General features: G+C 38.0%; 1 protein-coding gene across 1 annotated transcript in view; it reads right to left on the bottom strand.

Annotated features, from left to right (window-relative positions):
• The window catches only part of LOC129235825 (cell adhesion molecule Dscam2), a 273,431-nt gene extending 267,712 nt beyond the window's left edge, over positions 1-5,719 (bottom strand). Inside the window, exon 1 of the mRNA XM_054869869.1 lies at positions 5,623-5,719. The gene's annotated coding sequence lies outside the window, so the exon portion shown is untranslated. The remainder of the gene's footprint in view (positions 1-5,622) is intronic.
• Between the last annotated feature and the right edge of the window lie 13,491 nt (positions 5,720-19,210).

The following is a 19,210-nucleotide window of genomic DNA, read 5'->3' as shown; positions in this document are numbered from 1 at the left end:
TCACTATGGATAAAAATATCGAACAAAGAATTTGTCTTCAATTTTATATTTTGAACTGGATTTCGTGTGCCGAGTCATTGAAAATGTTGCAGAAAGCCTATGTCGAAGGTGATTTATCAAAAACACGGGTCTACGAGTGCTATAAGACTTTTGCAGAGGGCCAAGAAGTCGTCGAAGATATGCTTCTATCTGGTCGCCCATTAACGTCTTTAACGGATAAAACGTCGACAAAGTCAAGGAAATGGTGATTGAAAACCATCATTTAAGTTTGAGGAAGGTAGCTCGTGACCTAATCAATTGGGCATGAGGCGCGTGTCTGCTCGACTCGTTCCAAGAGAGTTGAATTTCTAAGGTGGGTGAAGACATGCTTGAGCAAGTAAATTCGGACCCAACGTTTAACCAACGCATCATAACAGGTGCTGAGACGTGGGTATATGAGTTTGACATGCAAACCAGTCAACAGGCGGCTGAATGGCGCTATCCATATGAGCCGAAACCCAAAAAACCACGTCAAAGTCGGTCAAAAGTGAGTATCATGCTACTCGTTTTATTTGATTATCATGGGGCTGTGCACTCGGAATTCATTCCAAATGGTTCTACGGTAAATAAAGAATACGTATTTGAAAGGCATGTGACGTTTGAGAGAGAATGTGTGTAGGAAACGGCCCAACTTGTGGAAAGAAAACTCATGGATCATGATAACCGACCGTCCCATAAAGCTCATATTTTGAAAACTTTTTTCACCAAAAACGCGACAAATGTCGTCGAACAACCACCGCATTCACCGCCTTTAACTCCCTTTGACTTTTTCTCTTTCCCAAAACTTAAATTGCCACTCCGCGGACGCCGCTTCGAATCGATAGAGGTAATTAAGAAGAATTCGCTGAAGGAGCTGAAGAAGATCTCTTCAAACTCATTTAAAAGGTGCTTTGATGGCTGGACTAATCATTGGCATGTATGTATTGCTACAAATGGAGCCTATTGTGAAGGCGGCAAAATAAATTTTCATTATTAAACAATTATTTTGCGTTTTATTGAACAATTCCTGGTTTATGTAATGTAATTTCATGGTAGGCATCCTCATAGTCTATCTGAGATCGTTAATCTTTTAGGTAATTTATTTAAATCAAACATCGTCCTCAATAGTGCAATAGCCATAAATTCCAGGTGTCTTGATTTTTTCCACCCCTCTTGATTTTTGAATAATTATGCGTATCTAGGACATCAAACGTAGGATGCTCTCAATGGATTTCCTCCATATAGTAATCAATGAAATGTGATTTAGATGGACTATAATGGACCTACTTCAGAAATGTTTTACTTTGAAAATATAAAAGAATTCAATTTTCCGTTTTTGGCTAAGGTTCCTACCTCTCTATGCATCTTATGTCTTAATTGGCAATGCCCAATCACACCCCTTCATCTCTGGCTTGTATCAGCGTAGCATTCTAGGCGCGTTTTTATTTGTGCCTTTAATCACATTCGTGCCGTTTTAACCCCGCTAAATCATCAAAGCATCGAAAGGGTTCAACGCAGCTTTATTCGCTTTGCTCTGCAACCTCTCCATTTTAACGGGCGTGGCTCGTTTCTTCGTTTCATTTTAAGGGGACATTTGTCTGTTAATACATTTAAAATCACTCTCCTCAAAGCATATAAAATACTCACAGATAATAATCTAGGGCATGGTCTGTGATATAATTGATTGCCCTGATTTACTGCGGCAGATAAACTTCAATATTCCCCAAACGGTTTTGCGTTTTCACTTTCCATTCCATGCTAAAGTTTTAAATCAAATTATTTACTTGTTGTACCCATTACTAGGTATCCTAATGAAATTAATACGGGAAGCAAATGGTATTTCAGAATATGCTTATATGTGGCTATAACTTCCCGCAACGATTATTTTCCTTTTTGCTCATTTTCAGAAACAACTTTGAATACTCAGGGAATGGAGAAACAGGCAGTTGCCATTGCTATAGACACAAATTACACCGATTTAGAAATCGCTAATTTTCTTAAGTGCTCCCATTCACTCGTTCATACGATGCGCCGTGAATCGGAAGCTTCAAGCGGCATTTCAGAATTTGTTGCAAAAACGGTTTTAAGTGTTGTGAGCAACATGTCCTTTGACATGTCACCACACTTCTTTACTCAAGGATTTCGAGTGAATTCTGTTGCATATATTATAGTTCTAGAGTCTCGTAAAATCCTGGATTGATAGTGGGCGGTGACAGCCCATACATCTTTCAGCCAGGCTCTGTGCCTTAACACAAAGTGATGGCTCAAAATTCCCATGGCCACATAAGACCGAACTTTTGGCCGCCTAACTCCCCAGTCTTTAACCCCTGGACTACTAGGTATATGGCGTAGTTGAGAGTGAAACGAAATAGCATCTTTAGCACCATTTTTCTGGAGAAGGCTGCAATTAATACCGTTGTGGTTAACATGAAAAGGGAGCATTTGATTCATGAAACATTTCCCGCCCCGGATGGAGGAGGTTACTGCAGCTAATGGAAATATTATAGAATGATTTTATATATATTTTTTTTTAATTCGCGAAGTTTCAATAAACAAAATCTAATCAGTTTTACTCTTATGTTGTCCGCAAAGACAAGAATTTTTAATAGTCTCGATCTTGATTTCGCCCTTACTATATCTCTATTTTTATCTATGATGGAATCAAATTACTTTTCAGCATTTTATTGAAGTCACTCTGCATCTCGGCTATTTAAGGTTTTGCAACCATAATAAGTGAAAGTGAGCAGTAAAAATTGAATGGAATTTTTACTTAAAATAATATTTATAATAACATTCAATTTTAATCCAATTGATTATTTCGCTCCTGTTCTGTCTTTCTTGATTTCCCATCGTCTATTGAACCATGAAATTGAAATTTAAAAAGGTCAAGCCAAGGAGCACCAGGAGATTTGGTGGCTCCTAAAACACTCAGGCTAAAAAGCTCATTGTATTAAAAGCTCTGGAAAGGGAGGGAAGGAGAAAAGTATCAGACAAAGAGACAGAGATAGAGATAGTTAGTCCTGTGAGAATTTTTACAGATTCTTTGGCAAATCCGTAAATATCCTCCAGCTTTAGAGAAAGAATATCACTCATTCTCATGACATCGGAAGCCAAAACTCGTAGCCGTGCCCTAGCAAAAGAGAACGTGCTCAATGATATCCGCCTCTTCCAAGCCTGACAGGCACACTGGGTCCTTAATGATTCCAATGGTGGTCATATGCTGACCCCATGGATGGTGTCCTGTAATGATACCGACCATCAAGCGAACGTATTTCCTTCTAAGTTTTAGTAGAAAGTTTGATAGTTTTCTGTTCCGACTTGTCACAAAACACTTTGCAGTTCTGCAGCGTTCTAGACCGGACCATCGCCCTTTATGTAGATTGCCTACATAATCGCTTATCCAATTCATGATTTCTGCGGAACTGATTCCGTTTATTGGCTCTGGCCCTTGTGCGGGCACCGCTGATCCACAGTTGGCCAATTCGTCGGCAATTTCGTTTCCTTGAACACCGGAGTGTCCCGGAACCCATGTAAGTATAACCCTATTGAACCATAGTTCTGGCTTTGTTATGTTCTCTCTATCTATACCTTCATTATATAAATACTTATAATTGGGGCTTACATACTTTTCGGGTGTTTAGCCGAGCTCCTTCTCCTATTCGTGGCCTGCGCGTTGATGTTGTTCCACAAATGGAAGGACCTACAGTTTCAAGCCCATTCCAAATGGCAGATATTTTTTACGTGGGGCTTTTTCATGACAGAAATACACTCGGAGATTTGCCATTGCCTGCCGAGGGGCGACCACTATTAGATAAAATTGTCTATCATTTTGGTGTTTCATGCACGGAGACTCGAACAACGCACTCCCGAATAGTATTCACACGCCTACCCATTCGACTGCTATGGTTTCCTTTTATTAGTTAACTCTAAACACTTAGTTAATAAATATTTGCCTTAAAGTAAACTAAATATCTTTTTAAACTAGAAAAATTAATACATAAACCTTCGGAATAACAGCTGACGAGCAACAGCCACTCAGCTTTTTTGGTCGCCGAACGACTCAGCCTGTCGAGTACCTTTTTTCGGTTTTTATTGTTGTAATAGCTTAAAATTTAGAGTTTAAAAAATAATTATTGTTTAAAATCTTTAATTCATTGTACAACTATTCTATTCTTATTGAATTTTCGCTCAAACGTCGCTTTTATTTCATCCCCGAGCAGATTTTATAAGCGAAATCGCGTAATAGTATTAAATAACCCTAATCACTTGGTAACTAACGCTCATTTAATCCTCATCAAGATGCAACAGTTTAGCAAAAACATATTTTCCACTTCCCATTCACACTTTTCGTGCCACAAAATTACTTAATAATTTCAAAAATCACAAATCATTTGCTGGAATTACCTCGTTATCTCTGCTGAACTGCTGTGGCAGGCAATGAGGCAGCAACCAAAAGGAAAAGAAAAACACAACCAACAATAAACCAGCCCTAACCCAACGAATCAATGTACTAAAACAAGGAAGCAAAATAGTTGGGAAACGGGTGGAGCACGCAAATGCAACAAAACGTTGGCGTTGACTGTGATTTTATTATTTTTGGCAAGCGGCCAAAACAATTTATCTGCTTTGAAACAAAGCGCTCACATACAGCGGCTCACAACCACACGAACACACACATACAGATACAAGTTGGAGCGCGAGGTCGCCATTAATAGCGCACGGAAACTGCCAGTGCCCATTGAGTAAGAGTGCGCGGTAGACGCTGCTGCCTATTGAGTTGTCACACACACACACACAGAAAACGTGACGCGGAGCGATTGCGCGACACAAATTGGAAATGCATATGTCAGCAAGCGCGCTACTATGTTACATGTGTGTAGATGTGTGTGTGCGCTTTGTAACGTGCTGCACTGTTATCTCTATTTGGCTTTTTCTATTGTTTTGCTTTTTGTTTTATTTTGCTTTGTTATGCGCGGTCTGATGACTGATTGCGAACTTTGCCAAAAATCGCTGACAAAAATATATACCTATGTGCATGCATGTTGGAAAAACATGTAGGTGTGTATGAGTGCATACATATGTGTGTGTGCATGTATGTGGAGTTAGTTTTTCATTGCAGGCCATGTCATGAATTTATTATATGGAGGCTTAAATACCTAGCAATGTTTGCATATTTTAAGGCGCCTGCTGCAAATTGCCGTTGTATGATACTCAGCATGCTTTCGGCCCTACATAGAAAATGGAAATTATTTTATTGAATGTCATTTTTATTATTATTTTTTTCTTTCAGAATCTGCAATTTTCTCCTTTTCCTGCTATGCTTACGTGAATTCGACCGAATTTTTATTTGCTTTTCTCGCTTTTTTTATGGCTTATTCCAGCGCTCTTTGTTATTTCTGCTACTGCCAGTATTTTATCGCAATTTGATAATCGCCAAGCACATTATTTACCAGCAATTCAATTTTCTTCTTGCTGCTGCTTTGCTCTAAATAAATTTTCATGCTAGAGTCTATTAAAAATTTTCCATTTCTCCTATCAGCAGTATTTTGTGTGGAAAAAAGTTTGCATTGTATGTGATTTTCTCTTTTCAATTCGTTTTCTTACCATTTAGTAGTAGTCCAGCATGATTGTTGACCATTTAGAAGCTGTGAAGTGTGCGCGGAATGAGTTGTGGTGGTTAGAAGCGTGCGCTTCGCCTAAAATGCTGCTACGCTTTCGTTAATGTTTTCCACTTCCACTTTTTGCCTTGCTTTCACTAATACACATGCACAGCTAACTCATTTACCGATTACCGCCGTATGGCTTGCCATTTCACACCATTTGCAACATCGTAATTCCATTTGCCATTTTACACTCACTTGCTTGTTTGGGGGTTTTTTTAATCTTTGCTTTACTTTTTTTCTTTTTTCGTTAATATTTTGTGTTATTTTAAGTGCCACTTCTCCTTACCCTGCTTTCACACCTTTGAATTTAAATTTCACTTTTTACATTTGCACATTTTAGTTTTTTGTTTTTTTTTTTTTTGCTATTACACCTGTTTATTGTTATTGCTTGCGTTGCCATTGAAGCTTTTTAACTGAGTAGACCCTTGAACACACTTAGGCGGAAAATGTTTACCCTTTTATTCAATTCAGTTTTTTCCTTTTTATTTTTTTATTTTTTATTTCAAATTTTTTTTTTCTTTCTATTTCTTTTGTTCGCTTGAAAAGCACACCTGTGCTCGACCTTGCTCTAACTATGGCTACTAGCACTTCCACTCGGGTCGCAGCATTCGTTACATTTTTCGTTTTTTTACTGAATTTTTATGTGCATATTTTAGCGCACAAACTGCCGTCTGACACTTAGAAAACATCAGTAATGGCGAAAATACCGAAAAATTGCAGCCAACACAGCTTGCCTGGTCTATCGCCTTAACCCGACCACGCACTATACCGTCAAACTTAATCCGCCGGCACCGACGTATTTCGCACGCACACCGTAAACTTCTACACACCTCTAAACCCGAACTAATATTAAACGGCCTATGGTTAGCTCGCACAATTTTAGCAGAGTTTTAGGCGTATACGCATCACATAACGCATTTTCGTTAAGTGTCAGTTCGCTTTTAGGCGTAGGTGTGTCACTAAAACACTCTAAATTCCAACTCAATACTGTTATATTTTATGGATGAGGGCTGGTGGGTTAGTGTGTGTGTGTGTAAATTCACTTTTATGTAAATGCAAATCCCTTGCCGCACACCATCCAGCTCGCACACTATCAAACCATTAACCGACCACCAGCAACAGCATCATTGCCACCTTCGCCAATGTTAATGCCATTTAATCTCAAATAGTCACAAGCCCGAAAATCTAAAAGACCAAACAAGCACACTAACCATCACCGTTAAAGCACACGCACACACACACACACACACACTTGCATGTGTCTCATATATGTGCTGGTATTTGTAAATATCTAATAAGTAGTAGTTTACTGTTGTTGCTGTTGTCGTTCACTACTCTGGCACTATGTGTGTCCTTTAAGCCAAGCCAAATCAAATCACTACTACCACATAACGGTCCACTGTTTATAGCCTATGTGTCTTCACAGTCTTTTCTGCCTTGCTGCCCTTTTTGTCCTTTTCTCCCATTCTTTTCCTTTTTTTGATCCGCTAAACACGTCCAAACTGTTCGAAATGCCGGCTATGACTGACTTCTAAAATCGCTTTCACAGCTTTGTATCATCTTCATTGGCCGTTTACCATGCAATGTCAGTGACTGCAACTGCGACCGCGACTGCGGCTGCGGCAGTGGCAGTGACTGCGCCGTTGTTATTATTCGTTGCAACTCGTTCATATTAGCATCCATCTTTAGCGTCATAGTTCACTTCGTCGTATTGTTGCTATTGTTGTAGCGTTTTGGTGCAGCGCTTTGTTTTTGCCAATGCTATGAGTCTGTGTTGTTGCTATGTTGCTCTGTTATCAGTTTTCGACTGCGCTGCTGTTGTCAGCGACGTCTCTGTATTTGTTACTCTTTTTCACTTGTAACTGTTGCAGGCCAACAATCCGTAAAGCACTCACACACACACACATTCTCCAGCGCACTTACAATCATACTGTAACGTGCCTCCGCACTTCACCCACCCATCAATGGCCAGCGGGTTGCTCTTTCGCACGTTTTTGTAGTCCTACTGGCTCTCTTTGCTCATGATTATGCGCTCTTTAATATCTGTCTGTCTGGTACTCGTTTTATTTTTGTTTGTGAACTCCCGTGTGTGCGTGTGTGCGAGTGTACACATACACATAGCCTCTTATTTAGCGTGCAAATAGGCGCATTGTATCACTCAGCTGATGAGAATAGTTGGCTCGTGTGGGCTACTTTCTATATATACGGGAGTGCATATACGTGTGTACGTATATGTGTATGTATGTATATGTGTACCCAAACGCTCTCTCATCCATATCAATGACTTTTTCTGCATTGTGTACAACGGTAATTGCCATTATAGTATATTACAAAACATATTTTTATTTATTTACTTTTAGCGAGAAAACAATTATGCTTTTTGCGTGTGTGTGTATACATGCTTTTATTTTTCGCCACTAACTAATCCTATATATAAAAAATTAACTGTTTTTGCCCTTTTTTCTGGCCGATAAATTGAAATAGTAGCCAGCCGATTGAATTCTAACTCAAGGAATATCTTTGACTTCAAACTAATTAATTGAATGACTACCTGAACTGAAGTTAACCACTCGACAAAATCAGAGAAGTACCAATTTTGGGAAGATGAATGGGAAAAACTTAATTTTTCCGTTGAAAAAAATTCAATCGGGACGGTCCAGATGGTTCCAAAATGTATTGGCATGATAAACGGAAGAAAAAGCAGGAGAGATTAGCTCGTAATTATGTACGGTGTTCCGTTGTGGTCGGGCAACCATTAGTGGCAAAGGCAAAACGTCTCTATGTTTGATACGCACAAAAGTGAATAGCGTCAGATATATAGAAATTCTGGGCAAAGTAATTATTACTTTTTTGATGATAATTTCGATGATTAGTGAATTTTCCAGCATGACAAGGCAGCCCTTCATACTCCCACAGCAACGAAAGATTTTTCGCAAGCCAAAAAATACCAATTTTAGAATGACCTGACTGCACCCTTCACCTTAGCCCTATCGAAAATGTATGGCCAATATTTTCACAATCGGTTTTCAAACATGGAAGAGAGTTTGTAGCTCTTAAAGCCTTAGAAATGCAATTATTGTCGGGTGGTCAAAATGTTATATTTATATTACATTTATTATAATAATAATATTAAATTTATCAAAAAGTTATAATCAAAGGAGGAGCCAACACAAATTACTAAGCTCCAAATTATAAACTAACCTCAAGAATTCTATTTGTTTATTTTAAATATAGTAAACATTGGTCTTATACTTTTTTCCTTCTATACTTACTTTTTTTAATAATTAATTTAAGTTTCGTGAAATGTCTGCTTATTTCTGCATATTTCTAAAACATTTCTCATATTTCTAAAACATTTCTCAGAATAAAACTAATTTTCTGTCAAATCAGATGACAGCTAAGTTATACCATTCTTCAAATAATGCCTAGTTCAAATCCGTAACTATAGATGGCAGGCCCTATATAACCCTACCTGGCAGCCAAAAGGACAACGGGACCCTCTCTTACGCGTGACCAGTGAAAAATCCAAGAAACGAAAAACGGTAGTGAGCAGCAGTAAGCAGCTTGGGTATAATTTTGAATAATTTTGTTTAATTTTATAAAACTGGTAACTTTTTAATAAAATTATTTTAATATAAAACAATGTCATACTTTAATAAAATAAAATTATGTGAATAAATAACAACGAATGATTTTAAACTTTGGCTTATAAAGTTTTCGTTTTTTCGTATGAATATATGGTTGGTTGGGATATACAGCCCACGAAAAAAATAGCACTGCAATATTTATACCAATTTTTAATACTTTTCCTTTTTTAATGTTCATTCTACTTTTTCTAAAAGTTCAAATTCCAAGCTTTACAAAATTAGATCAAAATTTTAAACTTATTAGTTAGTTAGTAAAACATTGGTAGGCAGTTTTATTCCCCATTCAATTTTAGTATAACTAAGTGGAAATTTGAAGTTTTTAGAAATTTTTTAATATATATATTTTTTATATACTTATATTGTACTTGCATATTTTTCTTTACGATGTTGCGCATTTTGTCCACATACAAATTCACAAAAATTGTTTTTTGAGTTGTTGTTGGGCTAATCTGCTGCTCCTATGCCAAGTGATGTATTCATTTGCATCACTGCCCATCAGCAGCCAGTTACGATCAAATCGGACCAGCGAAGATCATTTGGACTACAAGGAACGTGAACGTGTCAACACCTCTCACAGGCGATCTGAAGAATTAGCAGAAGACCGGAAAACAAAACTTGAAATCTTACGGGGAGAATCAAGAAGAAGAAAAATATCATGCTTTTTAATGCAAATCGGATATTTCATAAAGGATCGCATATAAATTCGTTAGGGTCGGAAGAATAGACAAAGTGGGCCATCACTACAAAGTAATAAAATTTAACCCTTATAGTACGGAGTGGGGGACTTTAGGCCCTCCAAGATTAGTTTTTCTTTAATAACTTGTAAATAATTTCTTTCTCTCCTTTTCCCTTCAGGTATAAAAAATTATCGTTTTTAATTTATTAACAGTCTTTGTAATATTAATATGCCAACTTATAAACAAAACAAAACAATTTTTGTGTGGGGGACTTTAGTGACCCCACTCCGTCCTTTATGTACTCCGTACTCTAAGAGTTAAGAGAGAAAGTGAGGGAAAAAAAGTTAAGCTACCTGAACTTGAACTGCTAAAATAGCCGTTAAAAACGTTATTAGAAGGGATTGCAGGTGATTCAAAACATTTCTTCCTGAATATCAGAAAATGTACGCCATGCTTTCCACAAATATTTATTTAGTACTCACTACTTTGTTCCGATACCAGAGACAGGTAGCATTATCGACACTAAGGTGATATCGAATGGTCACTAGCAATGGCACACAGATAAAATATATATAGGAAGGTTTTAGGACTCTCTTCAAAAGTTATATGTAAACCGATGCCTACACCTAACTCAATCGGAATTGGTAACAATAAGAGTGGTCGTCCTTAGACCCTGGAATATCTTCTCGTTGGAAGGAATATGGTATTTGTTTATATGGACAAAGACATCCTCTGAAATAGCAATGTGGCGAACTTTTCCTGCACAGGACTCATTTAATAGCTTTAAATTCTGTTCCATATTTGAGCCCACCTAATCTGCTTTGTTTGAAAGAAAAAATGGACAGACAAATCTGACAAAGGTTAATAAAAAAATGTCGAAAGATCATTAAACTAAAATATTCTCATAATTTATCCTATGTTCAGTGGCGTATTTTAATTAACAAATTTTATATAGCACAATGGATAGTGGCTACTAAATTGCTCACTGTGAATCTGTCGAAAAATAAAATAAAAGAATAAAATGTCCTAAGTAGAAACAATTATGCTTTGCTTTGTGACTAACGCAGCGGGTTCGAACAGGTGAATGCCAAAGAATTTAGCTAAGCACGTACTTGAGGATATTTTCGCAAATCATCAATGGTGTTGGCTTCAGACTATTGATAGAATTTTACACGGCAAATAAATGCTTTCGCAGCACGTTTGCTTTTATACTTTTCAGAGATTGTCATTTTTAAAATTACCGGAGCCTTTTCGTCATTTTAAACTGGTTTATTGGTCTTACATGAGATAAAAGATGAAGCGATAGTCATTTTTGCTTAGTAAACAAATTTCGTTTTATGTGCTGTCAAATCCTAGCCAACATGTCATTCGAATTCAAGTCTTAACAATTCCTTGCCTCTTTTACTTTCTCAATGTCGAAAAATGAAACTCAAGTCGAATCACTAAAAGGTTGCTAATTAAATCTGTGAAATTGATGTGATTTGCACCACCAGATTGTATATTTGTACTATTAGTTATACGTTGAATCAAAACACCTAATTACTTATTTGAGATAAGATGAGATCACAAGATTACCATCGCAAGAACTAAAGGGCACTGCGCCTTGAAAGATCTTTTGTGTCCCAGTAGATACTGCACTTTCCGACTAACTAATAACTGAATACGGCAATGCGAGCTTTGGTATCCGCATGTCTAACGGCCACTGAATCAGATATACTTTTCTTAAAAAATACTCATCTTTGTTAGTTTCTATTGGATCATAGTGCACTGCGTCTCCTGATGTGGTGTATGGTGCCTGACGGTGACCCTATAACTGATAACTTCTAATGAATTTGAACACTTCTTCAGTCTTTTTGTTCCACATTGCCTACTGATACAGAGTCACGCCGCCTAGTTGAGTTAATCTTCGTCTAGCGAGAGCTGCGCATTCGCAGATGTTGGGCTCTAGTGCTTCATCGCCAAGCTCGCCAAAATGGCAGACGCTTTATTCTGCTGATCCTTGTTTTCCGAAATGAAACGAAGACGTCAATTTCTTGTATAATACCAAGCGAGGGTTCATAAGACTTCTCTATCCAGATATTTTATGCTCTTATAGAAAACAGGATACATTGTTTTGCCTAACTCTAACCTCGCACTGAGTTTTCATCCAGTGTTGTATAAATTCCTTATTCTTCCAGTCGTTATGAAAATTTTTTTATGTGGGCTTTAGTAAGCCCGCAGAAGGATTCTGGCCCATGGAATTTTTTTAGCAACTAATTTCGTTTGGTAGTACACCTTTTTGTTACCGTCATTACCTTCATTTCTTGGTACCCTGCTCAGTTGGACGGTGTAGTTTTTATTCTATAAGACTGCAATACAGATTAGGCTGCCTGGCTCTCTGACAAAATATAAATGCACTGTGAAGTAGTACCACTTCGTGGGCATTCTCAATCACAAACTTGTATGTCATGCATCTCCGCTTGAAAAATTGTGGGATAAACGCCCATTTGTTTCGTTGTTTTAAAGTTCAGTCCAACATCCCACATCGCCGGCGGCTCGACAACATAATGCTGCCCGCTCATTTAACACGTATGTACATAATCGGTCAATCAGTCGGTGTTCAGACGGCAACGTAGCAACATGGATGGAAGTTGTGCTAATTTTTTTCGTATACCACCAACACAATCAGAGTTTTTCGTAAACAAACCGCTGTCATGACTCCGGTTATGTCAGCCCCTCAGCTGATTACTTCCAATTCGCTGAGAGCCGGTTCTTTTTTCCGGTATGACCCGCGTAAGAGAAAACTCTCATAAGTACTGCTATACCTGCTAACGACTTGTAGCTTCATATCTACACTTACGTACCAAACACCTCTCCTCAATCTATCACTCTTCCTGCCGAATTGCTAAAAAAGTATTACGTCACGGAGCTGGTTAGCTCACAGGATGCTAATTATTAATTCTACGATCTGTCTTTCGGTAATCTGTTCCAACGGTGTTCCCAGTGGACGATCGAGCTGTTCTTATCACCGCTTTTTTTCCTGGTCGTCATTGATAAAATTCGAACTACTTCAAGTTATAAGATAGAAAGAAGGGGATTGCTGTGGCACCCTATTTCAATGGAGCACCTTGAAAATTAAGATTTTGCCGACGATTTAGTACTGCCTTCTCAGCGCAGATCGGACATGCAAAGCAAACTGAACGACCTTTTAACGACCTGCACTCTAACACTGCTGGACTCAAAGTCAATGTAAAGAAACCCAAATATTTAGCGATAAATGCAAATGACGCGTCCTATAGCCCTAAGCTCGACAACGGAGTACGAGGAACTATGATGATGATGATGATATTGTAAGTGCAAATTACTCACCTGGCTTCCGTCATTGATTACTCAAGAGGTTTCCAAGCAGTTTACCGAAATTAGCCTAAGGAGGTCTACCACGTACCCTCCTTGGAGTATATCTGCCTCTGTAAGCCACCAAGAGAAGCTTTCGATTAATAAAATATAAATAAAAAAAACCAATAATCAACACAAACAAATAATATAAACGCTTCACATTCTCAAATTAACAGAGCAAAGAGCAAACATTTAAATGGGCATTGGGAAAGCTGGCGTTGAGCCTATTTTATTTAATGGCCACCTGTGAAGGCAAAACCATTACTCAAAATCCCACTCCCACTAACTAAAGCAACTACATTTATTTATGCATACAATAGTAGTGTTTTTTTTTTTCATTTCTATTTGCACATGTTCTGCCGTAAGTGATACATCTAGCCGGTGTGAGGCCAGGCTCCATATGTGCATCGAACACAAACAATGGCAAGCGTGCGTGCGTGGTGACTGCTCATCGTTATTTGATACACACATCACGTATTTACATAGTTTTTGCAAAAAAAGGAGAAAAAATGGCAAAACAAAAACAAATCTACAAATAAAGCGGGAAAACGAGACTTACGCACACAAAGCGGCGAACCGCGCCGGGTCTAACGGCAAGAACTATGCAAACAAAGCGCGCCAAAATCAACAGACGGAAAATACAAGCAACACAAATACACACACACACATACACGTTTCGACATATACGGCCGGGAAAGAAAAAATATGTTTATATGAAACAGATACTGGAAACAACAACCAAACCAAGCGCAAGCCTTTCGGTGTGAACCACAATCACCGACTACTTCCTGTTCGCACATTCTTTATTCTCCTCCTTCTCAGTTGCATTCGTATTCGCATTTGCATTTTGCGCGCTTATCCGTTTTATTTCTGTTTACCGCTACCACTGCTAGGCAATTTTCGTTTTTTACCGCGTTTCCGCCAAATTTGTTTACATCCTGTGTTGTTGAAGCAACAAAGCAAGCACGTGGCCATGCAACGCATACGGGTATGCGTATATATGTATGTATGTATGTATATACTCCTATAATATATACATGAAAAGGAAGGCATGTATGTATGTTTGTATGTACGCTTTGCTATCTGCTCACTCTCTTCACTGGCGCTCTTATTGAACGCCTGCGCAGCTTGCATTCGGTTTGCTCTTAAATAACTAATAGCGCGCCATACATTCACCTAATCTTCAGCAAGTAAACAACGAAGGCACACCAACTGACGGCGGAAGCACCAGCTGCAGTTGAAAGCACTGCCAGCAGCGGCAGCAAACAAACAGTTTTGACTTTTGAACATTCCCTGACCTATGCCACTATGAACTGAACTGTATGTGGCATACAACTAACGAATTGGGCGAATTGACGTAACAAACTCCGACTGCATGTGCAAAAGTTGAGCTGAGCTGACATGACGACAAACTCTCACAAACTTCCGGTCAAAAGCGATTTTCATGCATCAACTCCTTTCCCGCTCGGCCGTCGTAGCCTACCAAATTTTTCCGACAATCTACACATCAGCAGATTAGTGTTGTAACGTCCCACTCACTAAGGCCAACAATATATCTATCTATAAGTACACATTGCAACCTTGATGTGTGCGTATGCATGTTTGTTTGCATGTGTGCATGTGCATGCATCATTCTTAATTTTGGACTATATTTTCATGTTGCAGCGCATCACACAAACACTGGCAAGCATTGTGAAAGGAAGCTTCCTGATAGCTCCGGATTTATGCAAGCGTACGTACACACTCATACGCGTGCACAAATGTAAGCGTGTATGTATGTATGGACATGGTTGTTGCTGTGTGCGCTTACTTATAAAGTGCATTTCATTTTGCCAGCTTTGTCAGCTCCATCGCTTCATGATATATTTACGCAATTTTCTTCTAAACGAAAGCCGGTTATACATGCAAGCGCACATAGAGTTAAAATCTACTCACGGGCATCCCTTTGGGAATCACAGACTGGCGGAAAAACACCCACATATGATGGCAAATACCTACCTACTATTTGTATATATATATAAGTATATATGGCTATGTGTGTGTGTGTGGGTATACAAAAACATATTATACATAGTAAAATAGCCACGACTGATGCACGTACATCCGGTTCGCTTATAAGGGGTTTCTCAATAAGTGTGCGCGAACTTTGACAGTACATTCCAAGTTTACTTGTAAAGGGTTATTAGATTGGAACTACTTTTTCCAATAGGGGTTTTTAAACAGATCGTGCGTGACAACTATCAAACTAAATGCATAACTTTTTTCAGTATTCATTGACATTTCATCGTGGAAAGTCTTACGTCTGAACAACGTTTTCAAATCGTACAACTGTATTACGAAAAACGACGCTCTGTGAAAAGTGTTCATCGTGCACTCAGGCCAACTTATGGTTTACAGCAATGAGGTTTTTTTTTTTACTTAGTGGCTATGTCAATAAGCAAAATTGCCGTATTTTGACTAAAGAGCAAGCCGAAACCATTCACGAACAGCCACTAAATCCATTGAAAATAAACGATTGGTGCGATCTATGGGTTGGAGGAATCATCAACCCATATTTCTTCACAGACGAGGCTCGCGTCAATGTAACAATGAATGACTTTAGTAATGCTGGCTTCCAATGCCTCAATCGAAGCTGATTTATCTACAAAGCATTTAGACTTGACATCCGCGCATAGACTTGGCACGCTTTTTAAAGCCCGCGATCTTCAAAACAGCAACAATTTGATCCCAACAAGACGGCGCTACTTGCCACACAGCCCGTAAAACAATGGATCCTATTTATGTCTCGTCTCGGACCAGTGGATTGGCCACCAAGATCATGTGATATTACACCTTTTGACTTTTATTTGTGCGCGGATGTCAAGTCTAAATGCTTTGTAGATAAATAAGCTTCGATTGAGGCAATTAAAGTCAACATTACTAAAGTTATTCACGAAATACTCACAGAAGTCCTCCAACGAGTCGCTAGTCTTTCAAAATTAGTGTTTACCGATGGCCGAGTTACGGCACAGTTGCGACCAAGATTTGAAGAGGATTATCTTAAAAAAGTGAATGGTTCTACGCAATAATAATAAAGATTGTCCAATCAATTTGAATTTTCATTGTTTTATTTCAATTTAAAATCCGATACCTGTAAATAGATCACCCTTTATATCTGGCCAAGCACTGTCACTCCAACAACATTCCCCAAAAAATTCTAGGTAGTTTTTTTCTAAGGTTACAGCAAAAGCGATAAACCTTAGTAAAGCTTAGGTTAGGTTGAGTGGCTGTGATCCGACACACTTAGACCTGAATAGTCCCATTGTCATACCACTGCATCTCATTCTTTACACTCGTGGGTCTTCTCTGGAAACATACCTCTAATTGGGAGACGTGGAAAGCCTTTTTCTGTATAGATCAATGCATGTGCACAGGAGGTGTTACACGGTTTCCTCTTCTTCAAATCTATTTGCATAGGTAATGCCCTATTAGTACCCCTATCGTATTTCTCATATCCTATCTCTTAGGTTCAGTGGCAATTTTGTGTGGCCGTGGCTCCATTCTTAACAAGTCTGCCTGTTTATTTGGCAAAAAGATGATTGCCTTCAACGGGCATTAGCAGCATTGATAGAGTGTCTACATGTTAATAACTTGCGCGTAGCTAAGAAAATGGGTATTAGTAGTTTATTTGGGTGAGTATTAATTTAATTTAATTTTTTATTTTTTATTTCTTAAAAGCTTAAATAACAATAGAATTGCTAAATAAACAAAAAGATAACGCAGCGCTAGCAACGGAGGCTTTCAGCTGGCTGGTGAAGAATTCCTGGTTTATATACGTTGTAGAAGATCAGAGTCCTTCAGAAATTTATAGATTTTCGAAATGTTGGAATCGGAAGGGTTAATTAATAGCGATAGTGCATCATGACCGTCAAAATTCTGCTGTCTTTGTCTATCTAGTCCAGGGCAAAAGGCTAACAAGTGCAGGATACTGACTGGAGTATTACAAAATGGACACAGGCTTGGTTGCCTCCCTTGCAGTAGATATGCATTGGTGATTACACTGTGACCAATGCGTAGGCGAGTATATGGCGTAGTATAGTTAGATGGGAGTGATGATAGATAAGTTGGTTTAGTACGATTAGGATTAATCCTGGAGTAATGGTGGCTATAGTGAAGCCAGTCAGCTACTAGTTTGGTTTGCCTATGCTGCTTTATAAGTCGTGTTGAGTATTTAGTGTTGTACATTTCCTTACAATCTTATCTGCTTTGCAATTACTTTCTATATTTCTATGGCCTGGCACACAAATAAGGTTTATTTTAAAATTTTGCGATACTTCGCATAATAATTTGTGGCGTTCAACTACCGTTTTTGACGAGTGTTTTACTGACTCTAACGATTTCAGGGCTGCCTGAATATCCCATCCGTAAGAGCAATAAGCCCTGCCTTTTGACGATAACTTCTTTCTTAAAAACGTGACAGTGATTAGACAAGGAAACTTGGAAAAACTATACCATTTAAATTTTGCCTGGAATACTTCTTTATTCTTGGCATTTAAATGTGGAAAGCTACACAATTCAAGAATTTATTGAAATTTGTAAACTTTATTAACCAAATAAGTGCTTTGATTAAGAAGAAACCCATTTTATTTTATTTATTTATATATTTATTTATACATATATTTACTAGACGGAGTCGGCTTGAAACTGTAGGTCCCTTCATTGGTGGAACAACATCAAGACGCACGCCACAAATAGGAGGAGGAGTTCAGCCAAACACCCAAAAAGAGTGTACGCGCCATTATATACATATGGGGCATTCTTCGCCAACCGGACACCCCCATCTGCCCAGAACAGTTTTTATAAAGAAAATTTTTCCCTATGCCGAAATAAAAGCTTATGTCATGTACTTTAATTTGTCATGTGGCACTTTTTAAATATTCAAGATGGACCTACTTTTCTAAAGGGATTAATGCATCGATCTCTTCTCGATTTTCCTGACATTTTTTAGGCGATAATAGTTCTGAAAAGAACTGTTTGACAGGTATTAGATATTAATTTATTCTTTCAGAATTTTTTATAATAATCTCCAGACAGTTTAACGATTAAGACATATACAGAACTTGTGCTGTCAATAAAACTGTTAAACAATGTTTTATGAAGTTTAGCGATATCGACAACAGATGCGATAATAGTTCTAAAAAGAACTGTTTGACAGATTTATTTTTAATAGTTTATTCGTTTAGACTTTTCTATAATTTGTTCAAATTATTTCTGTACCGTTTGACATGTGAAATACATCAAGAACTAGTGCTGTTAATGAAACAGTCGAACGTTGCACCAGAATCTCTCTCTCTACTTTTCTTAACAAACTACTTCATTTTTTTTGGTATTTTCCAACATATTTGTCAATATTCGTCGTCCATCTTGAATATTTAAAAAGTGCCACATGACAAATTAAAGTACATGACATAAGCTTTTATTTCGGCATAGGGAAACATTTTTTTTATAAAAACTGTTCTGGGCAGATGGGGGTGTCCGGTTGGCGAAGAATGCCCCATATATATAATTCTTACATGCTACAACAAAAGAGAGCTCTTATGAATAGTGGGACTAAATTCTCTATTTAACTCAGTAAGAGACCGTAATAGATACTTCTACCGTGCTCCGTGGTTCGACTAATAAAAATTATCTCTGTAAGTAGTAGGTTTTATCCAATTCCGTTCGAAGTATACAATCTGTTAAAATAAGTACATCATTTTTTTTTTTTTCAGACCTTAGCAATCTTTAAAAATTCTTTTAAGATTTTGAAATTTCCGTTGATTCATTTATAGCATTTTGTACACGCGATATG

Source organism: Anastrepha obliqua, chromosome 1 (assembly GCF_027943255.1).
Source record: "Anastrepha obliqua isolate idAnaObli1 chromosome 1, idAnaObli1_1.0, whole genome shotgun sequence".
NCBI lineage: Eukaryota > Metazoa > Arthropoda > Insecta > Diptera > Tephritidae > Anastrepha > Anastrepha obliqua.
Note: the sequence above shows the minus strand (reverse complement) of the source record. Positions and strands in the feature narration are given on the sequence as shown.